The sequence below is a fragment of the Lepidochelys kempii genome, chromosome 9 (genome assembly GCF_965140265.1).
Source record: "Lepidochelys kempii isolate rLepKem1 chromosome 9, rLepKem1.hap2, whole genome shotgun sequence".
NCBI classification, from domain to species: domain Eukaryota; kingdom Metazoa; phylum Chordata; order Testudines; family Cheloniidae; genus Lepidochelys; species Lepidochelys kempii.
Window position 1 is genome coordinate 67,591,306 of NC_133264.1, and position 14,653 is coordinate 67,605,958.

A 14,653-nucleotide genomic window follows, 5' to 3' on the forward strand; every position below is an offset into this window, starting at 1 on the left:
TTCAAAAGAACTCAAAGTTCTGGGTTTCAGCATAACCTAGATCACTCGGAACAGAAGTGGGAAGGAGAATTCAATAATCAAACCTGACAAGATGATTGGAAAGACATAATTAACATGCACAGGAACCACAAGTGCCCTCTCTGAAAGATATTGGGCCAGATCTTTAGCTGCTTTAAACTGGCATAGCTCCACTGACTTATGGTTGAGATGCATTGATATCAGCAGCGGATGTTGCCAAGTACCCAGGGGAGAAAAAAAATACAGATATTTTGCTTAACTGCTTTGCAGAACAGATCATTTGGAATTTTGCAGTTGAGTGCTGGAGAAAAAGCTATCACTCAGGAAATAACTTGCATGTTTTCTACATTGTCCTAAATTAATTTTGTTTTGATATTTTTTTCAAGACAAAATGTGTTTAAAAGCTTTATTCCATTGTATCTAAGGTCTTGGGTGCTGGACAGTTGCCCAGAAACTCTGAAAATACATAAATAAATAAATAAATATACCTTTCCTGGAACTGCAGCAAATAGATGTATTTCAGTCATTGTCTCTGTCTCTGTATGCAGGTTCACTTTGTGCAGATCATGCAGCCTTGGCTTAAACCCATGAATATTTTCTGCTTCCACTTGTGCTTTCAGCAGACAGTTCCAAATTCTAATAAGTCTCCTTGTATCTATATTCAAAACTATCCATGTTCTTGCTAGGCACAGCCATTTCCTAAGGTGGTGAAGGCTAGCAGATTTCAATATAACATTGTGGACAGTGTCTTAACTATAAGGATATATTTCAATCAAGCATCTTTGCTACTATCATAAATCTTAGAGCACATCTTCTACAAATAATGGCAGCAGAAGATTGAATTGCAACCTTGGTATTTATTTGTTATTGATTGTAAAGGAATCATCCATTTATGGAAAAGATTTGCTGGAAAATCTGGCAAGTTCAGTGCAATGCTTTTGTGGAAGGCATTACTATTTTTCATCACATACATTTTAAATGTTTTCTGCCTAGAAAGCTGAATGGTGCTATTCTGTAAATCTTATCAAAATGCTAGAGGATTTGTTTGGAGAAGGTGGAGGGTGGGTATCATGGTCAACAGAAACTTTACTTTTTACCAAACCACAGCAGAGCTGAATAATTGGTATCTGACATTAATCTTTCTTTATTTGTTCAGAAATTTAATTGACCAAAGAAGCTCAGCTAGCTATTCAGTTTTAAGCCAGATGGTTGACAATGAAAATTGAAGGAGCAGGTGAAAAACAGCACAAACACAGCTTCCCCACTCCCCTTCAAAACAGAAAGATGCACATATCCGTTAACACAATAGTACTTTCAGGGGCTAATTGCCATGCTATTAAACGTAACAAATGCAACTTTGTTCATGTAGGGAAAAATCATCACTGGGAGACCATTTTTCATGACTTGTTCGATTCTGGATACTTTACCTTAGAGTTGGGATTTTATTTACAGTGTGTCAAGCTCTCTAACTGTTCTGTTGTACATAATGTTGAATAGGGGCAGGTGTAAAATGTTGTGTGAAACTTTCAAACAATATTTTTGAGCTAGCAATCTACCTTGAATTCGCAAACCTTCCTTGCACAGACTTTCCAACCTAAGGAGTATGCTTCTTAGTATAGAATAAACATTCTCCCCAAAAGCTAGTTTGGGGCCAGTGAGTGTCCCGTATATGGTACAACATGCACTGTACTGTTTTTTCCCCCTTAACGTTTGCTCTATTTTTAATCTTACTTTACTTCTTCTTGTACTCTACCTCTCCTCTGTTTGATTTTTTTTTATTACGTTTCCAAGTGGGTCTTTCTTTTTGCCCTCTCCTCTCACGCTCTCTGGAAGTAGAACAGACCCCATGGAAATAGACTCCAAGTCAGAAATTCATGATGTTTCCTTGGGCTTGAAACTGAGTGAAGGACTTGGCCTATATCTAATGTAATTTACTGCTGTCTCTATTTAATATTATTTAACCTTAGGCAGAAGTGACTATGCCAGGAGTTGACAGGCAAGTTACAGATAGAAACTCTCTCTGCTCTTTCAGTGTGTGTATTACATAAATAAAGAGTTTTGGAATTTTGGATAATTTTGTAGTAAGTATCTTTGGCCTGCTTCCTTTGGTTGGAAGACCTGAGCACTTGCAGTACAGCAGTGGTGATGCAATACAGCAGCTGTAACTTGTTTTTCTTTCCTTCTAGATTCCTATTTCTATGGTGACCATGCTGTCACTGGTTCCTGCAGTGTTAAACTTTCTAATTTTTGTGACAAATTCAGCTGATCTGGTACAGCAGGATTTTCAAGACAAATGATCAGAATTTAACCCCTTGGTGCAGTGAGAAGTAGTGTTGGAAAGCTATATACATGAAAGGTATACACATGGAAAGCTGGATGCATGAAATGTATTATTGTCTGAGAAAATGCAAGATATTCTTCTGACACAGGAAATGTTGTCTTTTCTCGACAATGTGGCATTCTTTTATGTTAATTTCTACCTGTACAGCAAGAGAGAGATTAAAAAAGTCTTAAAGGCATAATTGTTCCTAATTCTGTGTATATAAGTACATAATGCTTATGAAGGAAGTTACTGTAATATATCATGGGTGTTGTAAAATTTAATTAATACTTTTAATGTGTGAGATCCTAACACAAACATGTTATCAGTGCTCGTTACTGCTCCTATTAAAATGGTTGATGGAAGGGCTCTATTCTGCTCTATTTAAAGCATAAATTAATATTAGATTATCAATAAAACTGTGTGTAATACAACATCTAGCTCTGAAGAAGTCTCTGGTGTTTTTAGAGAGTGATAATATGTACACAGCTCTATAGATTCTGTAACACCCTGTTCCTAGAATTTTCCATTCTCCTATGGGAGCTGAAAATCAGTCTTTTGATTTCTCAAACCGTTGGCAATAGGCACCCCTGCATTAATTTGCTGAGTCGATATGTAGCTTTCTGATTTGACTCTCTGCTATTGAGGAGGGAGCTGTTTTTTGTGAAACTATTCTGTAACAGACCTGATTGCCTTTCTCAATTAATGACTGGTTGTTTTGTATCTAATATTTTAAAAATTTCATGGGGGACAATCCTTCCACATTACATAGACATAACTTGTTTGGGTTGCTCATATCCTTGCCAGGGCTATTACTTTTCTATAGTTATCTGACTACAACTATTCACTGTATAGACACTAGACGTATAAAAACACGTCCACCTGACACACAAACTAAAATCCAGCTGACTGTAAGATCGTAAATCTATTCCTTATAAATATCTTTAGCCTTTATAACATATAGAGCAAAACCAGAATTAGTATAACTTATGAACAGCACAAAGTAGGGAAGCTTCCCACAGGCAAATTAGAAGTGGTCTAGAGATTAAATGTGACATGCATATTCTTACCTGGGCTTGTGGAGGTAGCATTTATCACCTAATAGATATAACAGAAATACAGTAACAAACTCTCAACATGGAATGTATTCATTCTGTGTGCACAAACAGTACGCTTACTTACAAATTTCATCCTGCAGGAGCCCTGGCCAGTTTACCAAGTGTGGCATATCTACTGTTTTCTGCATGGAGGGCATGAAACACATGGAAATGCTACCCAAATTCTGTCTTGGAGGACATGAGAAAAGGTGGAGGAGAGAGGAACTATACTAACTTTTTCCCCGACTGTGCAACTGTCACAAACAGCTCTACATCACTTTAAATTATAGAGCTGGTGTGTAGCCTGGCCATTGGGGTGGAAGAACTAGTTTCTGAACGTAACTACTTTCACTTCACGATGTCCTTAAGTGAAATTATGTCAGACTGCAGTAACTCTCCTTCCATAGCTTTGAGACTGCATGAAGTGGCCTTGGGTACACATCAGTTTGAAGGTCAACTAATGACATCTCCACAGGCTAAACAGCCATGCTGTGGCGTGTCTGGGAGGAGTATGGACAGTGAGATGGGACCTAGGTAGTGGTACTTTTGTTACTCTGTTTGGGTAGCTTGTTGGGAACAGAGCCAAAATCCCTTTCTTTTGGAGATGCTGATCCATCTAAACCAAAGGTTTGTGCTCTAATGTACCAGTTTTGACAAAACTGTCAGGGAAGGTTTCTCAGTCAAGAATGAACTTTTTGGTTAAAATCAGAGTGCACGAGAGAATCATTCCTGAAGAGCAGATAGCCCAGGGGTTTGGACGTAAATCTGGGATTTAGGTGACTCACATTCAAGTCTCAGGACTGACTCAGGCAGAGCAGGGATATTAGCTATTCTGGGGCCTTGATAGTTTTTTTTAGTCCAAATGATTTAAAAGGACTTGGGTTTGTCCTGCTTTAGAATGGGAACCTTTTTGAAATCTCAGAACCCTTTTGCACCCAGCTGTAGTTGGGAACTCCCTGCCAGTTCTCTCTAGTAGCTTTGCCTTAAAGAAGACAGTATTTTGTGGATTTTGCCAGTCCCAAAAGCCATGCATTTTCATATGCAAGTCCTTCCTTTGCATGTGAAGGGGAAGGAGTATATAGAACAATACATATAGTTTGCAGACCGCTGAAGCAGCACAACTGGAACTCCAATCCTGATGAGGTCTCCAGGTACTACTGTATTATTAAGTTACTGCAACCACCACTGAAATAAAACAGTTGAGGTAAAATGCAGTCTTACTACATAGCAAATTCGGGTAGGAAACAATATCTACATAGTGGACAGATGCACTATTTTTTAATTTTTAAAATCTTTACCTTGCATAATAGATAAATTGGAAATATACTGATAAACTAAGGACCATATGATGTCCTAATGTGAGAATATTGATCCGTGATTAAAGCTAAGCAATTTGAAACATTTGGAATTACCTGTATGCCCACATCTATGATTTTTCCCCTAGCATCTCATTAAACTTTTATGTATGTAATTTGAACAGTACTCCCAGGTTCCCCATAATGTAGCCCTTGCAAGGTTAGTCCTAATTACTGGCTGTCTCTCTGCTTCCCTTGAGCTGCTACTGTGCTTCTGCTTTTTAGTACTATGGTTTATCTCCACAGTGTTAATATGTGACTATGCTGTGCACTCAAACTTGGGTGTTTCCAGTTCCATCGACCAGTTTCATATTCCAAGTACTACTAAGGTAACTGATCTGCCCATGTTAGGGAAAATCTCCCTTTGTTGCACCAGTTATATGAAGCCTCCTGTTTGTGTGTGCAAGACACACATGCGTGTGTGCAAGACAAGTTCATATTGTGTGTCATCCATCATGTTTAGTGTTCCATTTCATGTCAAGATTAAACAAGAAAAAGTTGATGCTAAACCTGTCTGATGAGCTATTACTGTTTATTTCCAAGATGTCTCCTGGTTTTGATTAATCTTTTGAGCAGTTATGTTCTATTTTTCACTATCCATATACTGAATGTGAGCTACTAAGATTAAGACTTAGAATTGTGAATACTGTTTTAGTATCACAGGAAGATTTCAGATGTTTATACCAGAAGCTGACCTTAAATTTACCTCTATTTTATTGGGTTAGTAAAAGGGCATGAAGATGAGAAGCTTTTTCTCCAGTAGTCTACATTCAGCAACACACAGTATTTAAGGGTTGTATTTCTGTATATTGTTAGCTATTACATCATTTGTAATGTTACAGTAAAGTAAATTTGGATTGTTGCTATCAAATTTATGAAAAAGATTATATATACTTTTCCCTTTCAATAAGCACAGAATTATAATTGTATTTACTATCTATTTTTTGACATATAACCAACAAGGGGGAAAGCCTTTACAACTGCATTTCTGGTAACATCATAAATTGTAAATTGTAAATATGGCCCTGCTTATTCAAACAAACTATAAATTCTCTTTCCAAATCTAATGCTAAAAGGTCAAGCAGCATTACTGGTTGCATATGAAATAAAATATTCAAGGCTTTTGAAAAAATGTCCTGTTTATGGGTCAAGCCCAGGCTAATGCTGTCTGGAGCTGTAAATATTTACTCAGATAATCATAAACATTATTATATACTAATACAAGCTTCTAGTATGTTTGTTTATTCCCATAGGTGTAAACTAGAAATCTAGCTGAACTAATGCGAAGTCCCGCTTCTTTCACGATAGGAATTAATTTACCTTTAAACTAACCCACTCTTTCCTACTTCTGGTTCTCGGCCTCTGCATCAGTCTCTGAGACATAATTTGACTTCTCTCTTCCCACAAATAATGGAGGCAAGTCAAACGTGTCCTGTGGAATTTTGGGCCCTCGACCACATTCTGCCTGTCCTTACGCCAGCTTCTGTCTTCCAGCAGCGTAAATGCAGCAGTGTTTGGTGATTCCATTTTATCCATCAACAACTTCAGTTTGAAAGCTTCATTTCAGACAAAATAGCAAAATTTCTGTGTTTCAGTCCCATAAATGGGACTATTTGCCAAGCTCACCTTTTGCCACCTCCTCCACCATGGCAGATTAGGCTATTAAGAGCATGCTCAAGGCCAGCCTTCCTCATCCCAGTAATCTGAGTAAAATGTTACTGCTTAGATTTATCTGTTAATATGAACTGAGTGTATCTATACAGCTTTGGACATACTCATTTGGCAACAGCAGAAGCGCATGGTAGAAGGGTAAGCCACCTGCCATATTTGCAGACAAACCATCTCCAAAAGCCCATATGTCTCTCTTTTGGAGTAGCGCTCAGGCCAAGAAAGGAAATCAGCAGGTTATAACTCTTCCATTGAGTTCTTACATTTCAGAAACACCGATATAGATGTGACAGGAAAAACTAAAGTCAGATAATGCAGAACATGAATGTTTTCTTTAAGATTAGGATGGTATTAGTTTTCAGAAAGAGAACACTTCACAATTAATATGTACCCTACATCAGAGAAGATGATGATGAAATAATTGATAAACTCTAAACTTGCTAGTACCATGGCAACTATAATTTACATTTGCTGCACACTGATAGACATATTAAATTAATTATTCTGTCTGAGTATTTCCGAAAGACTGTAAGCCTGATCCCACTGCAGTGTAATGTGCAATTCATTGTGTGATAGCAACCTCTGGATTAGAATTTAGGCAGACCCTGTTAAGCCCCTCAGTTTATGAGCTTAGACTGGGAACTACTGGGCCTGTGAGATATATTGTAAATAATGTCTACCCAGCATTTACTGTGTACCCCAAACTCTTGTAGAGTTCAGTGAATGTCTTTTGTGGGTGCAAATAATGAATAATCTCCAAAAGACTTTCATTTAGAAAGGTATTTGAACTCATCTGTCTAAGCACATGAGTAGTCCCATTGAACTCTTCATGACCCAGGCAGTAGTAAAAACAAAATTCAGGGTATTGTGAAAAATGTATTTAGATTCCTTTCACTTCTAAGTTTGTTAGAACCTTCAACATTCAGTGCTCCTTGTTTCCACTCATTTAGTTCCTTTCATTGTAATATGCAACACAATTACAAATTGACAGTTTCATTTTGTAATTTAGTTTCTATTGGCTTGTATTAACAGAATTTTCTCTTCACATCATAGATTGTTTGCAACAGTGGCCCCCATAGACGTGTGCTGACTTTCTCATGAGATTGCTATGCATTATTTATGTTGTAAAGCTTGAAATGACACTCTCCTCATGTACTACTATTGCAAAATTGTTTTACGTTTTTGGGGTTTAACAAATGTGTAAATTGGATATACATTTTCCTAGAAACACAATCTTTCTAATGGGAACAAATTTCACAAACCACAATTCAAAACAGACATGTGACATCAAGAGCAGCTCATGTGGAAAGAGACATAACTCAAGAAAATGGAATCCATATATTGTGCTTCAATCCACACCTTGCTAAGACTGGTAACAGCATCAATAGGAAAACAAGACTGTATAGCGCAGCACAGAAGAGATTTGACTTTCATCCCTCAAAATGTCAGCCCTTTTCCAGGTTGCAAAAAAAGTGAGGCTCAGATTGATAGACTTCTACTTTCTCCATAGCCCTTCAGCTAGATAGACTATCTTCCTCAGCCTTCACTTCTTCAGTTCCCCTACCACTCCACCTTTTTTCTCTGCAGAATAAGTGAGTTGCTTAATCCTACCAGAGGCTACACGAACTCCTCCATATGCTGATAGCCGTCAATCAGCATGTCCAGCAGCTCTAATCGACTGCCTTTCCACAGCATGCAAGGAATAGGGCAAGGGCAGCCCGACAGGTAGGGATTTTACTGTTGAGTACCGCTTTTTGCCACAAGAAGGTGTGAAAACAAAGTATAAAGAGAACCTGTAGAATTGGCATTTGCTTGGATAAATATCTATTAATTGCTGTGGCTTGCTGCTCGTTGATGTCTTTGGCCAAAGTACTGTATTACACTGAAATCAGTCACTTTTTACTGACACAAAATGGGAATAGCACAGTGGTGAATTGGGCCGAAGTGCCATGTAGCTATCCTGGATTTTGTTCAGAGTAACATGGGTGCATTATCTCTTTTACATTAGTTCTACTTATAAGGTCTCTGCCTTTAATTTTCAGATTATAATCTAACATGTACTATTTGATTTACATGTTTATGCTTTCCCCCTTATCAGATTAGGTAAATGGCTTCTCTATTTCATAGTACTGTGAATGAGCATAGTGTATAGTTTATTTTGAATCTTTTTACAGCCTTTTTTTATTATTGCACCTTGAATATGCTGTAACTTTTATTGTGAATAACCTGTACAAAATGGTAGTAAAAATGGTATGTGTGACACCTTTTACCATACTTTTATCTCCCATTGTAAACTAGATGCCATTCAGCAGTGCAGTTAAAGGAAAATGAATGCACTAAGTATTTAGGGATAAGATATTAACTATTGCAATGGTTTCTATTCTTAGAAACGTTAACCATGCAAGGTTCAGTCAGGGGTATGCACAAGTGGGGGCAAGCTGGGGCACGCCCCCCAATAATTTGTAGGGGCAGGGTACTTCTTTGACCCCAAGGTCCTGGCAGGTAGACTGAGCTCCTTCAGCCCTGGGGCGTGGCAGGGACCCAGAAGGTGCTCCTCCAAAAGAGGTGAAATTTAAATTCCTGCACATGTTCCTGAGTCCAGTATCTAAAATTCCTGTCTATAATTATGCACTATTTAATGCATAGTATGTTATAACTTAATTCACACCCCAAAGTATTAATGTGTAAGTTTCTAGATTAATAATAATCTTATGGCATTCAAAGTCAGACTAATTTCCCTAGTGACATATGGATGCTATATATATTTTGTGCATGAAAAAATAAAATGTTTCAATCACAGTATAAGTTGTACAGTAATCCTCAACTGTACAGTATATTGTGCTGTTCTCACCCTTTTTTTAACCATTATTTTTCATTTTTGTGCAGTCGTTTAACTCTAAAAACCTGTAGAAAAAATTTGTCCTGTGAAATATGATTCAGGAGACTAGTGTAGTCTGCAACTGTAGTAAGAGTGTCAGTTTGAATCTTTGGTGTGGCAGTAAGACATTCTCTAAATCTATAATTCCCATGTCACTTGCAATTATGATTTCATACCTGTGGACTGATGGAAACTGTCATGGCTTTGTGTTATGAAATTCCTGAGTTTTCTTTGACTTGGTAAAGGATTTCTATTATTTAGAAAAATTGAGTGTAAAAATTCATTATTTGCTCACTTTTTGAACTGAGGATAGGATGCTTATAGACTATGCCATCTCCTAATCTTAATGCTTCTCTCTGTTGAACTTATTTCTTCAAGTGTTGAATGAGTAACTCATACCTGTATTAAGTAGAGATGTTAGTCTTTGCTGCATGCTGATGATCATTAATGGTGTAACAAATGCTGTCTTGATTTTGCTTACAATACTAATTATAATTCTAACATATTTTGGCAGATATAGACATTAAAGCATCAGAGCCCAGACGTTCTGCCACAAAATCATTATTTTTACTTACTAAATTTGCTAAAAATGATGCTGAATTTGAGTGTTTACATGAGATACGTGTCTACCAGGAGAATTCCAAGAGATGCCATACCTGATAGAAAACAAGATCTTCTTGGGATTGCAACTATTTCTTAGTTAAAAAAACAAAATCTTTAAAAAGCAAGAGAGCTGCTAATCATGGGAGCATCTTCTTAATGGTTGCCTGGGAACAAGCAGAAGGTGAGCCAGCATGTCATAAAGAGCCAAGTGACAAAACATACCCGTTAAAAGCATGGGGAGAAAAAGGTTACAAAGAAGCTGGCTGACACAACTTAAAAAGTACTCCTTCAATTTCCTTTCATATGTTAAGCTCTCTGCTGCTCTCTCTCTCCTTTTGGCTATAACTGAAACGTGGGTCGTTTAATATTTTCTCAGGTCTAATGACTGTTAAGTTTTTGAGTAGCGCAGTAAACACATTTCTCCTTCAACAGTGAGGGCTACACCACTGGAGGCTGCTGCATTCTGGGGAATTTGACTCTGATGGAGTAAGAGATCTTTACACTACCACCCAGGGAAAAGGCAGCTTTATATATACCAAGAGCTCTGTTGGCGGGGGCTGTAATAGGGATGTATTGAATTGGTACCCCTATTCCAGCTGTCCTGATGATGGCTCCTTTGACAATATGACCCACTTCTGGGGTTGTGTGGGCTGCACTTGTCCTTCAGAAGAATGGAGGATGCCACAACCATCCTTGCAAAAGTTACCTTCTGTCAGCTCTAGGTTGGCTTCTGCCAGCTTATGTCCTGGAGTGAACTGGGGCTAATACTTTTAAGAGGTTCCAGTATTTCGATCAGTCACACAAAATATGTTCCTTAGTGGTTTTACGCAAGTAACAGGACAGAAACATATAACACCAAATTGTGCTCCCATTGAGATTCAATACAAAACTCCCGCTTTAGTGGGACCTACATTTAGCTATTAGCAGGGATATAAGTAAAGGGTAGCATGGTGGCATTGCAGCTCCCCTTCTTCTGCTAAAAGGAAAGAGTATTCGCCCCTTCTCCGTTTTGCCAGCTCTGCTTCCCTTTGTCCTGGCTGCACACACTCAAACATGAGCATTTTAATTTGGCTATGGAGCTGCTTAGGGGACAAGAACTCTTACAAGAGTCTAGATAAATCTAGAGGCTTAAGGGCACTGTCGTGCAACTTAAATATTTGTGTATCTCAGAAGCAATATTTTACACAGTTGTTGCTCAAATATATGCACTGTTCAGAATTACTTTCAAAAATATTCTTAATTGAAGGGTGATCCTTCTGCTTTTTAGGCCTTGTGCATCCAGGGGGCAAATTAAGTAGGGAGCAGCAATTGGTCCTTGTAAGATGTCCTTTGTTAGGGCACAAACAATTAAAAATATTTATTAAAATACATTAAAACAAGAATGAATCTGTAATTATCAATTTTGGGCATTAACATTAATCCTTCTGCAATGAACCAAAAAATCCAATAGACTAACCTAAAATATATACATCTCATTCAAAATCTTATCACACAACACAAGACACAGAGAGAGAAATAAGACAGTGATAGAGTTTAGACCCATCTGACAAAGGCTTGGCCAAAAGTAAGCATCTTGCAGACTGCTCAGAAGATGAACAAACCCTGGTTCTGTTGGAACAAAATTCATAATTACTTCAATAGTTAGGTACGCTTCACCATGCACACCCTCATTTCACTCTTCTTGAGTGTACAGCTGATGTTAGTTGCAAAGCAGCCTGATATTCAAAACAGTTGAGTACCCACAGCTCCTGTTAACTTTACATGCAAGTGTTGCATACTCTGAAAATCAAGCCCATGGTGCATATGGAGAAAGGCAATCCTCTAAAGAAGCTTCAGCCCCAAAATCTACAGAGCTGATAAAACAAATTTGTTTGTGCATGCAGTATTATTCAACAGTAGAAATGCATAACGTATGATGTAAGAGAAAGCTTGCCTGAGAAAATCACATAAGTGTCCCAGAACTATAGCAGTCTTGTCTAAGGAAAAGAGAAGCTTTAAGCCAATTACCTGCTTTCCTTGGGAGTTACAACTTTTTAAAAGAAGAACTTTCATGTCAAGTAAAAACATTTTTTTATAACTGTCATATTTAAATCCTCACTACCTTTCATGTTCTCTTTGTGTGTTCAAACTGCTCATTAGGATTTTAAAACAAATAATAATAATAAAAAGATAACCAGCACAGAAGAAAGCACCGTGTAGGGAAGCAAAGCGCAGAATAAAGAAAAAGAGAAATGTGGTACATGACCTAGGTTTTCATATGGTTTTAAAAATTCTTCCTGACACTTTTGTTTTGCTAATTATCATTTTAAATTATAATTGCTTTTAAACAAGGCTTTTTGCCCAGGCAGCCTGTCTCCTTGATGGCACAATAATGTCAAAGCCAAATGTCTGACTATGTAGTTCATTGTCAGAATAAAATACAGATTTTCAAAAATACAGGACTGAGCTGAGCTAAAAAGTGGACCAGAAGGGAGGAATTTTGCTCATTCTCAAAGATAGTGGGGATGGGAAATTTTCGTTAGCTGCAGCCTTAATTTTTCACCCCTATTCTTAGTGTCTTTAAACTAATCCTCACTATGGGCTTAGTTTAAAAAGTCTTTGAAAGGAGGGTGAGGGGAAACAAACATGATATTTGGAAATCACTGCAATTTACCATCAAAACCACACTGAACTTGTGCTGTACATTACTTTGATTTTCCTCAATGAATTAATTATAACTGCCACTTTCTACATGTTACATTATCTGATTGCTGACTTTCTCTGCTGTGGAGTCATCCCGGCCTTTTCATCATCATCTTGATGGAATGATTGTTAACTCAGAGTCTTTGTATCTGCAGCAAGATTCCAAGGAGTATCTAGCAGTGGAGAAACTTGGCTATTTATGGGCTTGACTCTGGCTAGCTTAAAAAATACATTAAAATGAGGGCAGCTGAACATTAAAATGTATGTGAAGCTGTGGCATGATAGTTGCCTGGGAACAAGTGAACAGTGAGCCAGAGTCACACACAGCCAAATGACTGAATTGAAGTGTTACATTTTAAATTGACAAAGTTAATGCAAATATGGCTAGCCAACTGCTTGAAATTTTGTAATGTTCTTTTGGTTTATGTCTTCTCCGATCCCCCCACCCACATCTCAACTTTCCTTCTCTCCTAGAACTGGAAAAAATATTTTTTCCTCACTCATGCTTGCAGGGATATGTCTCTGCAAATCTTCCCCCACTTTTTGAGATCAAGGGACCAGATCCTCAGCTCTGTAAACCTGCATAAATCCATTGGCTTCACTAGAGCTATCTAAATTGACACTGGCTAATCTAACCCCCAAATCTCTGTAGCGCATGAAGTGTCTATGACCTAATGTGTTAAGTCATGCTGAGAGTTTGATCCTTTACGCATTCCAATTTTTCTTTCAGCCCAGATGTGAAGTCTGAGCCAGCAGTCTACCTGTATATCTATTACCCTTTGGCTCTGCTGAATCTATGATTTACCCTGGTGAAGAAAAGTGTGACCTTGCTTCTGATCTTACACCAGTTTTAAACCAGTGTAATACCACTGATTTCAATGGAGATATTCCTAATTTGCACTAGTAGAAATGAGTAGAATCATGCCCCTGAAAAATGCCTTTGTTGCTGTTAGGTACAGTTAAATAAATGTTGTAATCTCTAATACCATTTGGTGTAGCTGAGCCCAGTGAGGTAAATGTTGTATTAGGTAGTTTAGAGTAAAAACTTTCCTTACGAGTTAAATTCTTCATCTTCACCAACTCCATATTAACCATGACTTATTTGTAGCCAGTTAATTTCCAAAAATATATCCCCGGTTCCCTTAAAGATAATGGAGAAAGGGAATTTTTTTTAAAGACAACTGCATTCTTTTCCCCCACTGTGCTGATACTAATCCTGATGTTGCACCCTATCAGTTTTAAGTCATTCTCTATATGCTTGTATACATTCATCCTTGTTGGTAAGCTGTTTCACAAATCTGTATTTCTGTGGGGAAATGTCTGAGAAGGGTGTGGAAACCTGTACCTCTCTTCTTCAGGTGCCTAAATATAGCTCCAGTCAAAAATGTGTGTCCCTATCAACTTCTGAGTGCAGATGACCAGCCTCCTACCTTCAATCAGATGCTGATTTGTCTGCTCTTCCACTAAGCCAATGGGAAGAGGTGGAAGGCACAGTCAGCCTCATTCCTTGTGTTAGATCTTGTTTGTTTCTAGTCTCAGATGTGTTTGGTAAGGATTATTTAAAATATTCTGAAGTTTTCTCCTGTCATGGTTTTTAAAGACATGTGGAAAGTACAGATCGGGTATCTGGGCCAGCATCAGATGTAGATGCAGCCTCAGTTTGTCCTCTGGCTTTACCTGAGTTTCCCCTCAATTTCTGGGTAGTTCAGCCCTCCAATCAGACATAAAAATACACTCCTTCCAGTACAGAAGAGTCAACGCCAAAACAGTTTTTGTTCCTCCTTGGTCCATGACTTTCTTTCCAATATCTGAAATATTCTACCTTGATGCAAGGAAATGAAAGGACTTCCTCCCGTTCTCCCTAGATTTCCACAATGCCTGGTTACACTCTCTCGGCAGCAGTTATATTCTGCTTTGCCTTTCTCTGCCTATTACTGACATTTTTCCTGCCTGCATAGCACAGTTAGTTCAGCCCAGTCTTTCCAGCTACAACCCACCACTCTGCCTCTGTTTGGTATGGCAAATGATATCA